Source organism: Hyperoodon ampullatus (genome assembly GCF_949752795.1).
Source record: "Hyperoodon ampullatus genome assembly, chromosome: 1".
Lineage (NCBI taxonomy): Eukaryota > Metazoa > Chordata > Mammalia > Artiodactyla > Ziphiidae > Hyperoodon > Hyperoodon ampullatus.
The window spans coordinates 144,865,429-144,881,330 of NC_136914.1; positions in this window are offsets into that span (position 1 = coordinate 144,865,429).

Sequence of the window (15,902 nt, forward strand, 5' to 3'; positions counted from 1 at the left end):
GCGTCCCCTGCATCGACAGGCGGACTCTCAACCACTGTGCCACCAGGGAAGCCCTTTACGTTTAACTTTTTAAAGAACTGCCAAACTATTGATATTTTCTACAGTAACTGCACCATTTTACACTTCCACCAGCAATGTTCGAGTTGTAATTTCTCTATAATTTCACCAGTACATGTTACTTTCTAATTTTTTTTATCATAAACATCCTAGTAAGTATGAAGTGGTATTTCCTTGTACTTTTGATTTGCATTTCACTGATGACTAATGATATTGTGCATCTTTTCATATGTTTTTTGTCAACTTGTATATCTTCTTTAGAGAAATGTCTATTCAAATCTTTTGTCCATTTTTTACTTAGATTATTTATCTTCTTATTTTTGAGTTGAAGTAATTCATTATATATTCTGGATATAGCTCCTTAACAGATTTATGATTTACAAATCTTCAACTCATTTTGAGGTTATCTTTTCTCTTTCTTGATAGAGTCCTTTGATAGACAAAAGTTATTTTTATTTGATGAAGTCAAATTTATCTGTATTTTCTTTGGTTACTTTGTGTTTTATGTGATAATATTTTTAAAAAATCACCTAATCCAATGTAACAGAATTACATCTAAGTTTTCTTCCAAGAGTTTTAGAGTTTTAGCTCCTACATTTAGATTTTCAATCCATTTTGACGTATGAGTCCAAATTCCTTCATTTGCATATGGATTGCACATGAAGAAATTGTGCAAGGAATTGTGCAAGGAATTGCATAGTTGTCCCAGTGCCTTTTATTGAAAAGACAATTCTTCCCCTCATTGAATGGATTAAGCACATTGACCAATAATCAACTGACCAGGATGTTTAGATTTATTTCTTGACCCACAATTTTCTTCCATTGATGTATGTGTTAATTTTTATGCCCATACCACACTGTCTTTTTTTTTTTTGCGGTACGCGGGCCTCTCACCGCTGCGGCCCCTCCCGCTGCGGGGCACAGGCTCCGGACGCACAGGCCCAGCCGCTCCGCGGCACGTGGGATCCTCCCGCACCGGGACACGAATATTCCACTGTCTATTCTACTACATAGACCTTTAGAACTAAACACAGTAAAATTTTCTTCAGTTTCCCAGTGCTAGGCAGGAATCCACTAAAACATAAAAGCACATCATTGTTGATTTTATTCTAAATTTTCTGGAAATGAACCACAATTCTTCCTCAAGAAAATTTTTTTACAATTACTCACATTTTCTATTATTAATCTGATTTATTGCACTGTCATCCTGTATCAGTTGGGATTCAGTTACCAGATACAGAGCACATAGACTCTAGCCTAGTATGTTTAAGCAGAGTAAGTCTTTTTTTTAAAAAGCCAGATATTTGGCACCTAACATAGATGGGTAGGGAATTGGGAAGCCAACCCCCACTGCTGGCTCCAGGACCACACCACTTCCACCATGATCCATTCCATGAAAATGGATGTCCTGTGTTTAACACTGGAGAATGAGGAACTCAACTGTGGGAGCCCTGTAAGACCTGCCACAGAAAAGCCAAATGCCTCTGTGACTATCTTTACCAGCAGGATCCAGGTTTTTGCCTACCCTACTTTTATTCATTCTCAAGGCGATACTGCTGGGACACACTCAGGTTTCTTACTGTTTTTATTATAATTTATTTAGTCACCACTTTGAGCCACTTAGAAATGTAAACAAACTTTAAGAGTAAGTTTCTCTTTAGATGGAAAGATCTGTCTCCAATGGTACCTTTTTAAATGTGTCCTTTGTTTCTTTCAGCTTTTATATATTTTTAGAGACTTTCTATTGTACTCCTTTTCACATAACTCATTTACATAACTGCTAATGTTTGCATATTTTCTTCCTTGAGTTAAAGTTTACTTCAATTCCCTCTCTACATCATCATTACATATTTCTGAGATGAAAAGTACTTATATTTTCCAAGTATTTGAAAGAAGAATGTCTACATTTAAAATGTCTGTGTCTACGGCGATATAATGCTAGAGAAGCAAATATTTACTTGAAGCCAAAAGAAAAGGAAAAAAAATCATGTGACAAGGGGAAAAATCTATAATAAAAAACTATGATCTTTACTTAAATCAGTGGGGAAAACTGCCAACTGAGAACTTTGAATGAAGGGTAATTTTCCGTTTGTGTTATGGTACAAAATAAAAGACTCTTGAATTTGGAAGATAATATTCTATAAGGAGATTCACAGAACACAGAATTGTATAAATCTTTTTCTTGCTCTCTTCATTCTACTTAGATATCTACTCTGCATTTGTTGTGCATTCTTTCAGTAAAAAATGTCATTTCTCTAGCTTAATCCACCTATGTCCAAGTATGAAATGTCTTGTCAGTTCTCTCCTTTTATTATAAACTCTTTTCAGTGTCCAAGGTACATAGAGAAATGTACACAGCTGTAAGCATGAAGCTAGATGAATGAAAGTGATTTTAGCGTGTTTTTTTGTTTGTTTGTTTGTTTTTAATTTATTTATTTTTGGCTGCATTGGGTCTTCGTTGCTGCGTGGGCTTTCTCTAGTTGCGGTGAGCGGGGGCTACTCTTCATTGTGGTGCATGAACTTCTCATTGCAGTGGCTTCTCTTGTTGCAGAGCACAGGCTCCAGTAGTTGTAGTGCATGGGCTTCAGTAGTTGTGGCTCGCAGGCCCTAGAGCACAGGCTTAGTAGTTGTGGCACACAGACTTAGTTGCTCCACGGCATGTGGGATCTTCCCAGACCAGGGCTTGAAGCTGTGTCCCCTACAATGGCAGGCGGATTCTTAACCACTTCACCACAAGAGAAGCCCTTAGCATGTTTTATCCTGACGCCATGTTGGCTTTATTATAAACTACACCCCATGTTTCCTTACTGAGTGAAATCCTACTATATCGTATAGAAAATAACTGTCAAATAGCATATATCTAAATACCTCAAAACTTGATTATTTTTTGCATTTCCAGAGAGATCAATTACTATATTAGAGCCTTTGAAAAATTAGAAAATACCTAACAGTATCATTTTCAGAGCCACTGGCTGACTGATCTGGCAAGCATTTACAACTGGATCCTCCTGGGAAGGTGGAGGCCAAAGCTTAGAGAGGTTAACGGATGTAGAGCAGGATAAGCCCTAACTCCAAAGCCTGCACTCTTTTCATGCACCAGGGTGCTCAGCAGTAGCACACAAGACGAATTTGGGGTGGTTTATCTTAATGGGTCCTAGAAAAAATATAATGGTTACATCAAGCTCATGATTTCTCAGAATACTTGTGTAGGAAAATGCTTAAGTTAAAATATTCAGAGACTTTTAAAAATATTAAACAAGTATTAGGCTTGACTGTGGTGCAAGAATGAGTGAAGCTTGGAAAACATGGTACATCACCAGCTGCCCTTGCTAAACAAAATTGCCTCTGAAATGAGAACAAAGAGGAGTTTGGTAAAGCCTAAAGAGAAGTTTTAGACTGAAACCACATGAGGCCAGTACTGAAAACTGGCTCATTACCTGCATTCCCACTGGCAGGGAATAGACCTTACTGCACACTGTAGTCTGGAAGCTAAAGACTACATTTCCCACACACCTTTGAGGTCAGGCCCCATCATGATCTCGCATCAGCCTGGGATGTGGGAGACACATCTATCACACCTATTTATCTACCTTCCTAACTGTCACTTTATAATCATCTAAGAGCATAAATGAAACCTAAGAGGAGGCCCTACTGCTGCTGCTTGTGCTGCCTTTGCAGGAAAGTGCTGCTGCTTCTTCAGGGATTCTGGGCCATGGGAGCATTTGGTTTTCTATGGTAGCTGCAGCAGAGGCCCCCTTGACCGGGGCCTCACTCCATCAGTAACCTATTTCACCTCAGTGTGTCATCACACAGAGTTAGGGTAAGGTTGAAGGCAACAAAATGCCTCCAGTCAGTTTATGTAAAAAAAAGAGGTCAATTAGCAGTTCTGGGGTTACTCCTAACAATTTTGGAAGGGCTGGAGGAAGAGGCTGTAGCCTGAATTTGCAGGGATTACTCTCATAAGATATAAATGGCCTGACTAGAAGTTGCTTCCTCTGCTACAATCTGGAAGATGAGGACTCAGGAGACCAACACTACCATTGTTGGCTTCAGGACCCCATTTCATTTATCATGATCCATGTGCTACATGGATTGTGAAGTGTTCATTCCAACTTCATTATCTTTTCTATTTTATTTTTGTACACCTCTTTTTCACATTTTAAAATACACTATCAATGATGAAAAATACACAGCTGCCCTTTAAATGTAATGGTAACATTAGCTTACCAAATGCACATATAAAATATACTGTAAAGTGTTACACTTAAAAAAAATTGGGCTTCCCTGGTGGCGCAGTGGTTGAGAGTCCGCCTGCCGATGCAGGGGATACGGGTTCGTGCCCCGGTCTGGGAGGATCCCACGTGCCGCGGAGCGGCTGGGCCCGTGAGCCATGGCTGCTGAGCCTGCGCGTCCGGAGCCTGTGCTCTGCAACAGGGGTGGCCACAGCAGTGAGAGGCCCGCGTACCGCAAAAAAAAAAAAACAAAAAAAACAAAAAAAACAAAAAAACAAACAAAACAAAAAAAAAAAATTATATTATACCTCTCCCTCCCCCCAAATCAGACTTCCAGCTCTGTGGGTTTTTTTTCACACATTTCTCTGTAGATGGCGCCATTGCTTCACAGCGCCAGGTCAGTTGTATAAGAATTGGCCTTTAAGAGAACTGGGAACAGGTTAATTTTAAGGATCCCTCTGGAACTCTGGCTTATGGTTGGGTCAGAGCTAAGTATTTTCAAGTTTGGTCTGTGCTTAGATGTTGGCAAGTTGCCTCTACTGTCTGGGAAGTAAAGGTTAAAACAAGCTTGGAGGTCACAATCCACAAGTGGATTTGTTAGCAAGAGAGACGGTGCAGTTCAGTGGGATGCTCTTGACAGCCCAGTTCATGTCTTGTTTCACTCCTTTCAGGGCTCACCTGGGCTGGTATAAAAACATGCCACCCTACTCAAGAGTCTATCTTCACCTGTGGGAAGGTGGACGAGGACAGCTGCCCGAAAAAGGAAGACTTGACAGTGAAGGAGATGTTTTTCATTTTCATAAAAACTCATCATCTTTCTTCCTCTTGTCCATATGACCTTTCTTACCTTAGTAACAAAACATTGTGTCTCTTTCTGACTTTTGCTTCATGAAATAAATTATTCCCTCCAAACTTTATTTTTGGAAGAAAAATTAGATTATGAATGTGAGCAATAAAGCCCAAATAAAGATAAATTCTGAGACTCGTTGACCTATTCAGAAAGCCAGACAATGTAACTGCATTCCTTTCAACTCTTCAAATCCTCCAGCAAATTTGAAAATAGGTACAAGAATAGTAATTCCTAGAAAACCCCAGTAACTTAGAAATCAGTTTGAGTCCCGTATTTGTGAAAGTACGCAGTCACATTAATAACATACTCAGATAGATAACTAGGCCTATCAAACAGACACGCTTAGTAGAGATTCACCCAATGATGACTCTATGGACCAACTCTTTTGAGGGAAGTCTATTGTCTTTCCAACAGTATGATCTGCTATGTGCTTCAAAGAAAATTGTTTGTACAGCACAAATACATTTTCAGTAGGTAGAAACATTTGTTTGTTTGTGTTTTTTTTTAAAAACAACATAGCCTGAAAGAGTGATTTCTGTATCTCAAAACAAAAATTACTGAACACACCCACAAAGATTATGATGCAGTTAGCTCTGAGACAAGATTTGAAAATCTATATTCATAAATGCTCTATAAATCCCTCCAAGAATTTGGTAAGTCTTGGCCTGTACAAAAGGAATAAGAAAATTGATGCTAGAAACCAGAAAGAGCATGGCTACACTCCCAGTATTTATGATACAATTTAAAAACCTCTGCATTTACAAAATTGGAAATGAATAAAAGGAAGAGCTGAGGGTGAGAAGTAGAGATGTGGATTTCAAAGCTCTGGAATTTAAATCCTTTTACTGCCTTCCGATGGTCCCTTGATCAACATTACTTTCTCTCTCAAGTTCTTTTTAATATATTAAGAGAGGAGTAATACCTTCTGATGATATCTAGTAGAGGAATAGGATATAATTTTGGTAAAACAAATAGTAAATTTTGTGCTGGCCAGATTCTTTATAAGCTTGTCTCTTTGGCTATTGGAGGTGCTGCATACTTATCTTATGCATCTTGGTGTTGTAAACTAGGTAATACATAAAGTGTCAAGTGAATTGAGAAGGTGGTGGAAGCTAAATGCACATGAGTGTATAATTTAAACTGACTGAAAGAGAACAATAGTCCCAGGTTGTGTGCGTACTGATATGGAGTGGGACAGAAACACTGCAATAAGTAAGTGTTGCTTCTAACAGCGTATTAAAATAACATAAAAACATCCAAAGCGGAAGTTCTTAGTTCAAATAGTTCAATCTTGTATTTTAAAAAAAGTCAGAGTCATATGATTCTTTTATTCTTTACTAAGGATACTACTTTCTGCATTAATAAATTACATTTTATTATTGAATTTTATCTTCTTTATTAGCTTTTTTTTGCTATACATTTTTGTAACACTATTTTAGAGATTACCCTGCAATTACAAAATGTAACCATGACTGCAGGCTACTTTTACTATTTCCTAAATACTACAAGGAGATTATAATAGTTTGACTCCTTTTATCCCCTTACTATCATTTTTTGCTATTGCTGTCACATTTTTTTCTTCTACCTAAGTCATAAACATTTGAACAGCTATTCCATTATCTGGGACCATTATCCTTTGACATCAAAAATGTTCTTCAGTATTTCTTCTATTGTAGATCTACTAGCAACAATTCTCTCAGTTTTGGTTACCTGAAAAAGTTTCTTCTTCATTTTTTTTGAAGGATGTTTTCACTCTGTGTAGAATCCTGGGTTAGAAGGCATTATTTTGTTTAGGTTTTCAGTTCTTTAATAAAATCTTCTAGTATTGAGATTTGATCAGTGGTATTTCTTACTGTTATTTTTCTGATGGTGGTGTGTTTTTTTCTATGTTTTAAAGATTTTCTCATTATTATTTTTTAAAATAATAAGAGCTGAAGTTTTCTTTGTATTTATCTTGTTTGGAGTCCACTGAATTTCTTGAATCTGTGGGTAATTTTTTAATAGATTTGAAAAGCTTTCAGCCAAAATTTCTTCAAGTAGTTCTTTTGTCCCAATCTCTCTCCTCTCCTTTTGAGACTCCAGTTATATGTCGGTTAGGCATTTTAGTCATGTCTCATATCTCTTATATGTTTTATTTTGTCCCTTCCTTCTTTCTCCTGTGCTTCTTGAATATTTTCTATTGACCCATTTTGACAGTATAAATACTGTCTTCTATGATCAGCCTGCTCTGTATTTTGCATTTCTAGAATTTTTTTATTGTTTTTCATGGATTCTAATTCTCTATTGTAACCCTCCATCTTTTCATTCATTTTGTTCATATTTCCCCTACATTCTGTTTTTGTTTTTGTTTTTGTTTTTGTGGTACGCGGGCCTCTCACTGTTGTGGCCTCTCCCGTTGCTGAGCACAGGCTCGGGACGCGCAGGCTCAGCAGACATGGCTCACGGACCCAGCCGCTCTGCGGCATGTGGGATCTTCCCGGACCGGGGCACGAACCCGTGTCCCCTGCATCGGCAGGCGGACTCTCAACCACTGCGCCACCAGGGAAGCCCTACATTCTGTATTTTAACTTATTAATCATATTTACTTAAAGTTTTACCTGCTCACTACAACCTCTGGATTATTTTAAAGCTTGTGCCTACTGGCTACTTTATCTGTCTCTTTTGGATCCACCACTTTATTTTGTGTTTTTATAGTATTTTGGGTTCTCTTTTGCTTCCTATACCGTTTGTTTCTTATGAGGTCTGTGTTGGAAGAAAACTTTTTTTGTAACATAGCTTTCAATACCAATTGCAGAGAACTCTAAGTTCTTTGCATTAGAAAGTTGACGAAAAGTCACACCTTAGAATAGTGTTTTAAGACACTATATTTCTGTGTCTGGCCACTGCATGGAAGATGAAATGCTGGAATCTAAGGATTGTTCTTGCTTAATATATCCTGCAAATGCTGTCTGCAGCTTATTAGTTAGGAGTAGCTTCATTTATCCATGCCTACATTTCTCTCTGACATTATTATTACTAGTGGCAAGAAGAGTATTTATTTTACTGTGTACTTTCAAAAAAGGGAAGAAAAGCTTCTAGATTTGTTCCAACATGGAAAGGATTCTAATTTTCTCTCAAAAATTATAGCTCACATAGAATACTTTTCCTTCCCAAATTTATCAACTCGACTTCTTCTCTTGCAAGTATAACTTTTTATTATTTAACTACTTCACAGGCATATGAGATACACCAATATTATTTATTTATAGACTGATGCCAGAACGGTTATTTAGCTATGAGCTGAATTTCCTTCGGAAATATGAATATGTTACATGTGCTTTGTACTTGAAGAGCCTCAATCAAACATGGAGGCGATCTTAATTCTAGGGCAGAAAGGGAGATAAATCTAAAGTATTCAAGAGAGTGCAATACTTGAACCCATTTTAAACCAGCCTCATACATTTTAAAATCAATTCATTTTCTTTGTTTCCATCATATTTTATGAAACCTTTACTATTAGGAATGACTCATAAAGGAATATGCCTTCACTATAGAGGCACCCTCTCTTCTGTAAGTATTCTTTTCAACTTCCAGGAGATGATAACCCCAGATTTATTTATTCTTTATAGCCCTTTTAGGTTATATGTACTAATATAAATTTGCTTTAGATTATGAGTCTTTTAGATTATTAGCACCTAGGAGCTAAGTACTGGAAAAGGTATCCTTCGTGATATTAGCCTTTGTGCTCAAGAAAAGGACTTGCCAAATCCCAGCCTTTAGCTTGTACATGGAGTGTTATCCCGGTTCTGTAGATGAGGCAATGAAAGAGTGATTTGCCATGTTTACTCTGTGCCAAAATCACCATCAAGGCTGAAGCGATAAATACACCCTAAAAGAGCCAAAAATTTGGGTGGTTTGGAGGACTCACTTTAGAATAAATACAGACCCTTGGTTAAAGTCTTGATTAGCAAATTAATTTAACTATAAGCTTCAGATTTCTCATAACTAAAATAGGAGTGATAATCTTTTTTTACATTGAATTTGAATAGAGCTTTAGTCAACTAAAGATCAACAGCCAATATAGCCCATAGGGTGGAGGCATCCTTAATTTTGGCACTCTCTAAAACAGTGGGGCAGCTCCACAGCCCTGACAGAAGGTAGGACCCATCCTAGCCTGAGTCTAACACCTGGGATACAAGGTAGATACTTTAAGCTACCACTATTTATTACATTTCCCTAGAATTCCTCCTTAATTTTGATTTTTACTTAGAACTTCGTCAAGGTGAAAACCTAAAAGAAAAATGGACTGGGGTTTTTCATTTCTAGGTGACTTGATTATATCCTCTTTCTATTCCTTCAGTGTCCATTTGAACCCAGAGAACCAAAGGTATAGAGGAGGGAGAGGGCTATACTCTTTTATGGTTTGGTGAGAAATGAGTCTATGGCCATCTCTGGGCTCCATGAATAAGTAGATGACAGAGAAAATTCTTGGGATTTCAGGATAAAAGTTGTAATTGGACTCTTCCATTGTGAAGTGTTGCACAAAACATTTAGCCTCGCAATTGGGTGCAGTCAGATTGTTGAATAGTGGTAGCTTATAGTATCTACCTTGTATCCCAGGTGTTAGACTCTTAGGCTAGGATGGGTCCTACCTTCTGTCTGGGCTGTGGAGCTGCCCCACGGTCTTAGAGACTGCCAAAATTAAGGATGCCTCCACCCTATGGGCTATATTGGCTGTTGATCTTTTTAATTGCCATATTTTAGAAAATGTAAGATACCAAGGGGTTCGTTAAAAGGTTTGATTCTTGGGACTTCCCTGGCGGTCCAGTGGTTAAGACTTCGCCTTCCAATGCAGGGGATGCGGGTTCAATCCCTGGTCAGGGAGTTAAGATCCCACACGCCTCGCAGCCAAAAAACCAAAACGTAAAACAGAAGCAATATTGTAACAAATTCAATAAAGATTTAAAAAATAGTCCACATCAAAAATATCTTAAAAAAAAAAGGTTTCATTTTCCTTTTATTCCTACATTACTCCTTTGTATGTAATGCCATACAAATGGAGAGGATTCTTTTTTGATGCTAACACCCTCAGGTGGCATCACTCACTTGTCAGTAGGTGTGAACCTAGATGGGTCCTTCACCCTAATACAGACTGAGGCCAATCCACTGTGAGGATAACTGGGGATCTGTTCTTTTTTTTTTTTTTTAATTTACTTTTGGTTAGGTTGGGTTTTTGTTGCTGCACGTGGGCTTTCTCTAGTTGCGGCATGTGGGCTTCTCATTGCGGTGGCTTCTCTTGCTGCAGAGCACGGCCTCTAGGCGCACGGGCTTCAGTGGTTGTGGCACACGGGCTCAATAGTTGTGGCTCGTGGGCTCTAGAGCGCAGGCTCTGTAGCTGTGGTGCACGGGCTTAGTTGCTCCGCAGCATGTGGGATCTTCCCAGACCAGGGCTCGAACCTGTGTCCCCTGCATTGGCAGGCGGATTCCCAACCACTGCACCACCAGGGAAGTCCCAGGGATCTGTTCTTACAGATGGTTGGAGATGGTAGTTTTCTAACCCTCTTGATTACCTTTGCCATGTTGTGAACCCATAGTGATAGCCAAGCAATTTTTTTTCTGTCATATTTGGACTACACAGGGAAAAATATAATATATATATATATAGTATAAATATAAAAATTACATGTAATAAAAGAAGTTTGGTTTAGCTTTGCTCTTGAAATAATATGGATACCTTTGGCACATCTTGTTTAATAATAGATAAAATCATAGCCTTTTGAAACCAACTTGTTACTTTAGAAGGAAAAATTGGACATGGCAGTGACAAGAGGGCCTCAGACCCATGTAGAGGATTTTTCCAACGGTTTCCAGTAATACCCACTCACCTTCTTAAACTCTGGTTCCCTGCCTTGACATATAATTCTCATTTAACACTATACACAGTTTTCCTCTGATTGATATTTCAGTCATCAGATTAAGATTCACAAAATTTTTAATTAGCAACCTTTCCTCTTTATCTTTCAGGGTTTATAGAGAGAGTCTTTAATATATCCTACCTATTATCACTCCATATACCTACCTTCTGACTGATACCAATAATTTATAATCTCCACATACAGTAATCCACACTCATGAGAATATTTTCTAGCACTGAAACAGAGACTCATTCAAGCATATCACTGGAAAATTCATGAAAAAATCATTAGAACGTATCATCGGTAGATAGATTGAGACGTCCCACAAATATGATCCTACAATGTCCCTCTAGCACATCTGAGGCAGGGTTGCTGTGGGATTAATTGAAGTACTACACATAAAGTGCTTAGTGTGATGCCCTGCGTTCAGGAAACTTAATCAATTTTAGCTTTATTATTATAATTATCAATACGATGGCAGTGCTTTTTCCAATAAAATACATGGCCATATCTTTCATGACATCGATGTGTTCTTTTGCAAATAAAACATGAGCCATTAATTAAAAGCCATCTTTCTCCAAAGGGTAAGTAAATTGCACACAATAACTCGATTATACCAGTTAAGCAAAATTTCTCCTCTCCTGAATATTTGATTCATCATTTGTTGAAACAAAATTTTTAAATTGGTCTTTTCAACTGAATGACTTACTTTGTTGACAAAGGTGGAACTGGCTACTAATTTCATCATGAGGTGGAAATATGCCAAGATTTGGATGGATGTGGAGCTCCTTGATGGAACATGAATTGGTGAAGAGTTATCTATCAGCCTGCATACACATCCACAGACAACCTGCCCAGGTATGTGTGAGGGTGAGTATGAGGTTGTGATGGAGAGGCTGGGGAACACAGCAGGTCACATTTGCATTCCTTTCAAAAGATTTCTTTCTAATTTCCTCATGAACAGATTCAGCTGAATGGTCTATTATTTTTAGCTAACTCTGTACTGTTAGAAGTTCTACCTTTTTTTTTTTCTGTAAAGAATCAAAGCAATTTAGCAAAGCTCATTTCGTTGATTTTCTTTCTGTTACAGGTCAGATGTGCTTTAGAAACACAAGTGACCATGTTCTTTAGCTTCAACATGTAATTAAGTGGGCCACTTGACAGCAGCATGGAGAGGTGAGGAGGTAAGATTTTAGCCACTCATGTACAGAACACCCACTCAGTACCCAAACTAGGTAGATTGTGGCATGTATTATCTAAACTGGGATGCTTTAGAGATTGAAATGGGGCTCTATTCATGAAGACAAGGTTAGAACAGGCACAAACAGGGACTGTCCCTACTACCAAAACAGGTTTGCTTGCCAGTCACACAACAAGCCAAACTCTGAGATGCCAAGGTTTGCAGCAGAGAAAGGGTTTATTCATGAGGCAGCCAACCAAGGAGACAGGAGAACAAATCTCAAATCCACCTCCTCAGAGGCAGGCGAGGGGCTCGGGATATTCATAGGATAAAGCTGAGGTGTGGGGAATGTGGGGAAAGGTGACTGGAAACAAGAAAAAGGGGAAGTAATTGTTGTTCTGGGCAAGTGCAACTAAGCTACAGGCTTCTTCATCAGACCCATGTTCAGAAAATAGCAGCCTTAGCACATCCTGAAGGTGGAGTTTTTGGCCCCTTGACATCAAAAAGTCACTGAGGACACCCACGCATGCCCAGTTGGAGGGTTGGTGGTCCCAACCAGTCTTAAAAGGCTGGAGCTCAAACTAGACTCAGGTGACTCCAAGTTCCTGGAAAACAACTCGGGCAAACATCGTATTGTTTAGGCTAGCTGATACTTGGAGGATATGCAAGTTTTTGTAAAACAGTTGAAATGAGCTTGATCAAGGAAGGTAGGTTACAGTTCATTATTTATTAAGCAAGTTACAATTTAATGGATCTAACTGATGACTATCCTTGGTGTCAACCCCAGTTAACTGGGATATATAATCACTTTTAGCTAAAACCCTCCTAAAAGCTTGGAAAAATATTGCAAGATTTGGGATGCCTTTTGTTTCATTGTAAACTATCCCAAAGATCTATACTAGGCCTGGCCAAACCATAGCTTTAATAGTTAGGTGGTGATATTTGACATTAGTTGGACAAATACAGTCTATTATAGATAATAAACTTTCCAAAGGAGATGAACCAATTTACCAGCAGGACTAGGAACAGGGAGTGATCCCTGAGCACATTCTTCAGAATCTATAATGGAGTGTCTGAGCCTGCCTGGAGCTCTGTTTCTGTCAGATATTTCCATGACAGGGCCTGGCTCACATTTCCCAGATAGTCTAGGGTTCTGGCCTCAGTTACAGGTCCATCTGAGTATTCACCATCACCAGAGTATGAACTAGGTCTGGCAGGGCTGTGGAGAAAAATGGAGAATAGTGGCCTGAAAGTGAAACAGAAATGGGTGCAGAAGTTGTAGCAGAGCAATCAGATGGCAGGAAGAACCTCAGGAGACACTGGGTTAACAGACTCAACATTCAAGTATGCAGAAAAAGTTTTCAAACTGAAAGACTCTGACTCAGATTACTATGTACATCTAAGGGGACAGCTTGAGCCTCAGAGGAGCCCCAGCCTAGGTGGTGCTTTGGTTTAATGAGACCAAGAGGCATGATATAAAGCCAAGACAGTAATCTGGGAAGAACGGAATCTCAGGCAGTTGTAGAGACCTTCCCTCAAAGGTACTGTGAGAGAGCGTGGCTGCATCTGTAAGTGCTTCCTGGCATGTGTTGGGACCTGTATTTCCGGAGAGATGAACACATGAAAGAATGCTCAACATAATCATTACAGAAATGCAAATCAAAACTACAATGAGATATCATCTCACACCGGTCAGAATGGCCATCATCAAAAAATCTAGAAACAATAAATGCTGGAGAGGGTGTGGAGAAAAGGGAACACTCTTGCACTGCTGGTGGGAATGTGAATTGGTACAGCCACTATGGAGAACAGTATGGAGGTTCCTTAAAAAACTAAAAATAGAATTACCATATGACACAGCAATCCCACTATTGGGCACATACCCTAAGAAAACCATACTTCAAAAAGAGTCATGTACCACAATGTTCATTGCAGCACTATTTACAATAGCCAGGACATGGAAGCAACCTAAGTGTCCATCAACAGATGAATGGATAAAGAAGATGTGGCACATATATACAATGGAATATTAGCCATAAAAAGAAACAAAATTTAGATATTTGTAGTGAGGTGGATGGACCTAGAGTCTGTCATACAGAGTGAAGTAAGTCAGAAAGAGAAAGACAAATACCGTATGCTAACACATATATATGGAATCTAAGAAAAAAAAAAAAGGTCATGAAGAACCTAGGGGTAAGACGGGAATAAAGACACAGACCTACTAGAGAATGGACTTGAGAATATGGGGAGGGGGAAGGGTAAGCTGTAACAAAGTAAGAGAGTGGCATGGACATATATATACTACCAAATGTAAAATAAATAGCTAGTGGGAAGCAGCCGCATAGCACAGGGAGATCAGCTCGGTGGTTTGTGACCACCTAGGGGGGTGGGATAGGGAGGGTGGGAGGGAAGGAGATGCAAGAGGGAAGAGATATGGGGATATATGTATATGTATAGCTGAATCACTTTGTTATAAAGCAGAAACTAACACACCACTGTAAAGCAATGATACTCCAATAAAGATGTTAAAAAAAAAGAAAAGAAAAAGAAAATGCCAGAGAGAATGGCAGTAAGTATGACTGCGAAAAAAAAAGCATAGACTTCAGTACTGAATATTTCCGTGCATCTGAAAATATCTAGGAAACCCCTCATTCCTCTTTTTCAGCTCTGGGGTGCCAACATCCCCAAAAGGTTAAGGGTCATAGAGATCCATGTGGTTCTGTGTTTGCAAGTTTTACTCAAAGAAAGAGAGGAAAATGTGCTTAAGGACTTCAAAGAATGACTGAAAAAACATTAACAAAGCTTCTGAGACTTTTCTAGGAAAATTCATGAAACCATGAGACAATAGACCCAGAAAAGAGCCTGGAGACCAGTGATGCAGGTCTCCTCCCTTGACAGATGGGGCTAATGAGACCACACAAGGTTAGGAAGTTATCCAAAGTTGTCGCATTACTAGGCAGCAGCAGAACTGATATTAAAACTCAACTCTCCTGACTCCCTGTTCAAGGCAGTGGAGGGAGGGTGAGGCGGAAGTGTTTAGGGGAAAAATTAATCTGGTATTTAAAAAGTGGGAGATAGTGAGGTAGATAAAAAATCTACTTTCAAATTTGGAAAATGGAGTTAGATGAAAGCTTAGAAGTGGAAGAAGAAAGCACGCCATTAGAAAGTAAAGACAGATAGGAAGGAAGGGACAGACAACAGTGAGGATTAGGGGGACAAAATTGGGAAGAAGCTCTAAAGGCAACAAACACATGTCACTTGTCAGCAACTAGGGTCATTCTTGCCATGCATCACGATCACCTGGATTGTGTCCTGGACAATGATATTTTAGAGGAACTTCCCTGACATTCTTTGTTCCCCGGCACCTACAACTTTTTCTTTTGTGTAATCTAAAAACATCTTGTAGATTAGTCAAAAAGGTTTGTCTTGGTATCCGTAAGTTGGGGAGTGGCATTATGACATGGATCAAGATCTGGCCTCTGTACTTTATGTACAAGTTGTCCAGAATGAAATTTTCCAGCTCACAGATGCAGATGGCACTTAATGTAGGCTGCTGTATTGCTTACATGTGTCTTACCATTTGGCTCTAATGAGATAGTAACGATGTTCATTATCTTTCCTGGAACACTTTTCTCCTTAATGAGACTGTGAACTCTTTGAAGCCTAGAACTAGATTTTGCTGACCTCTG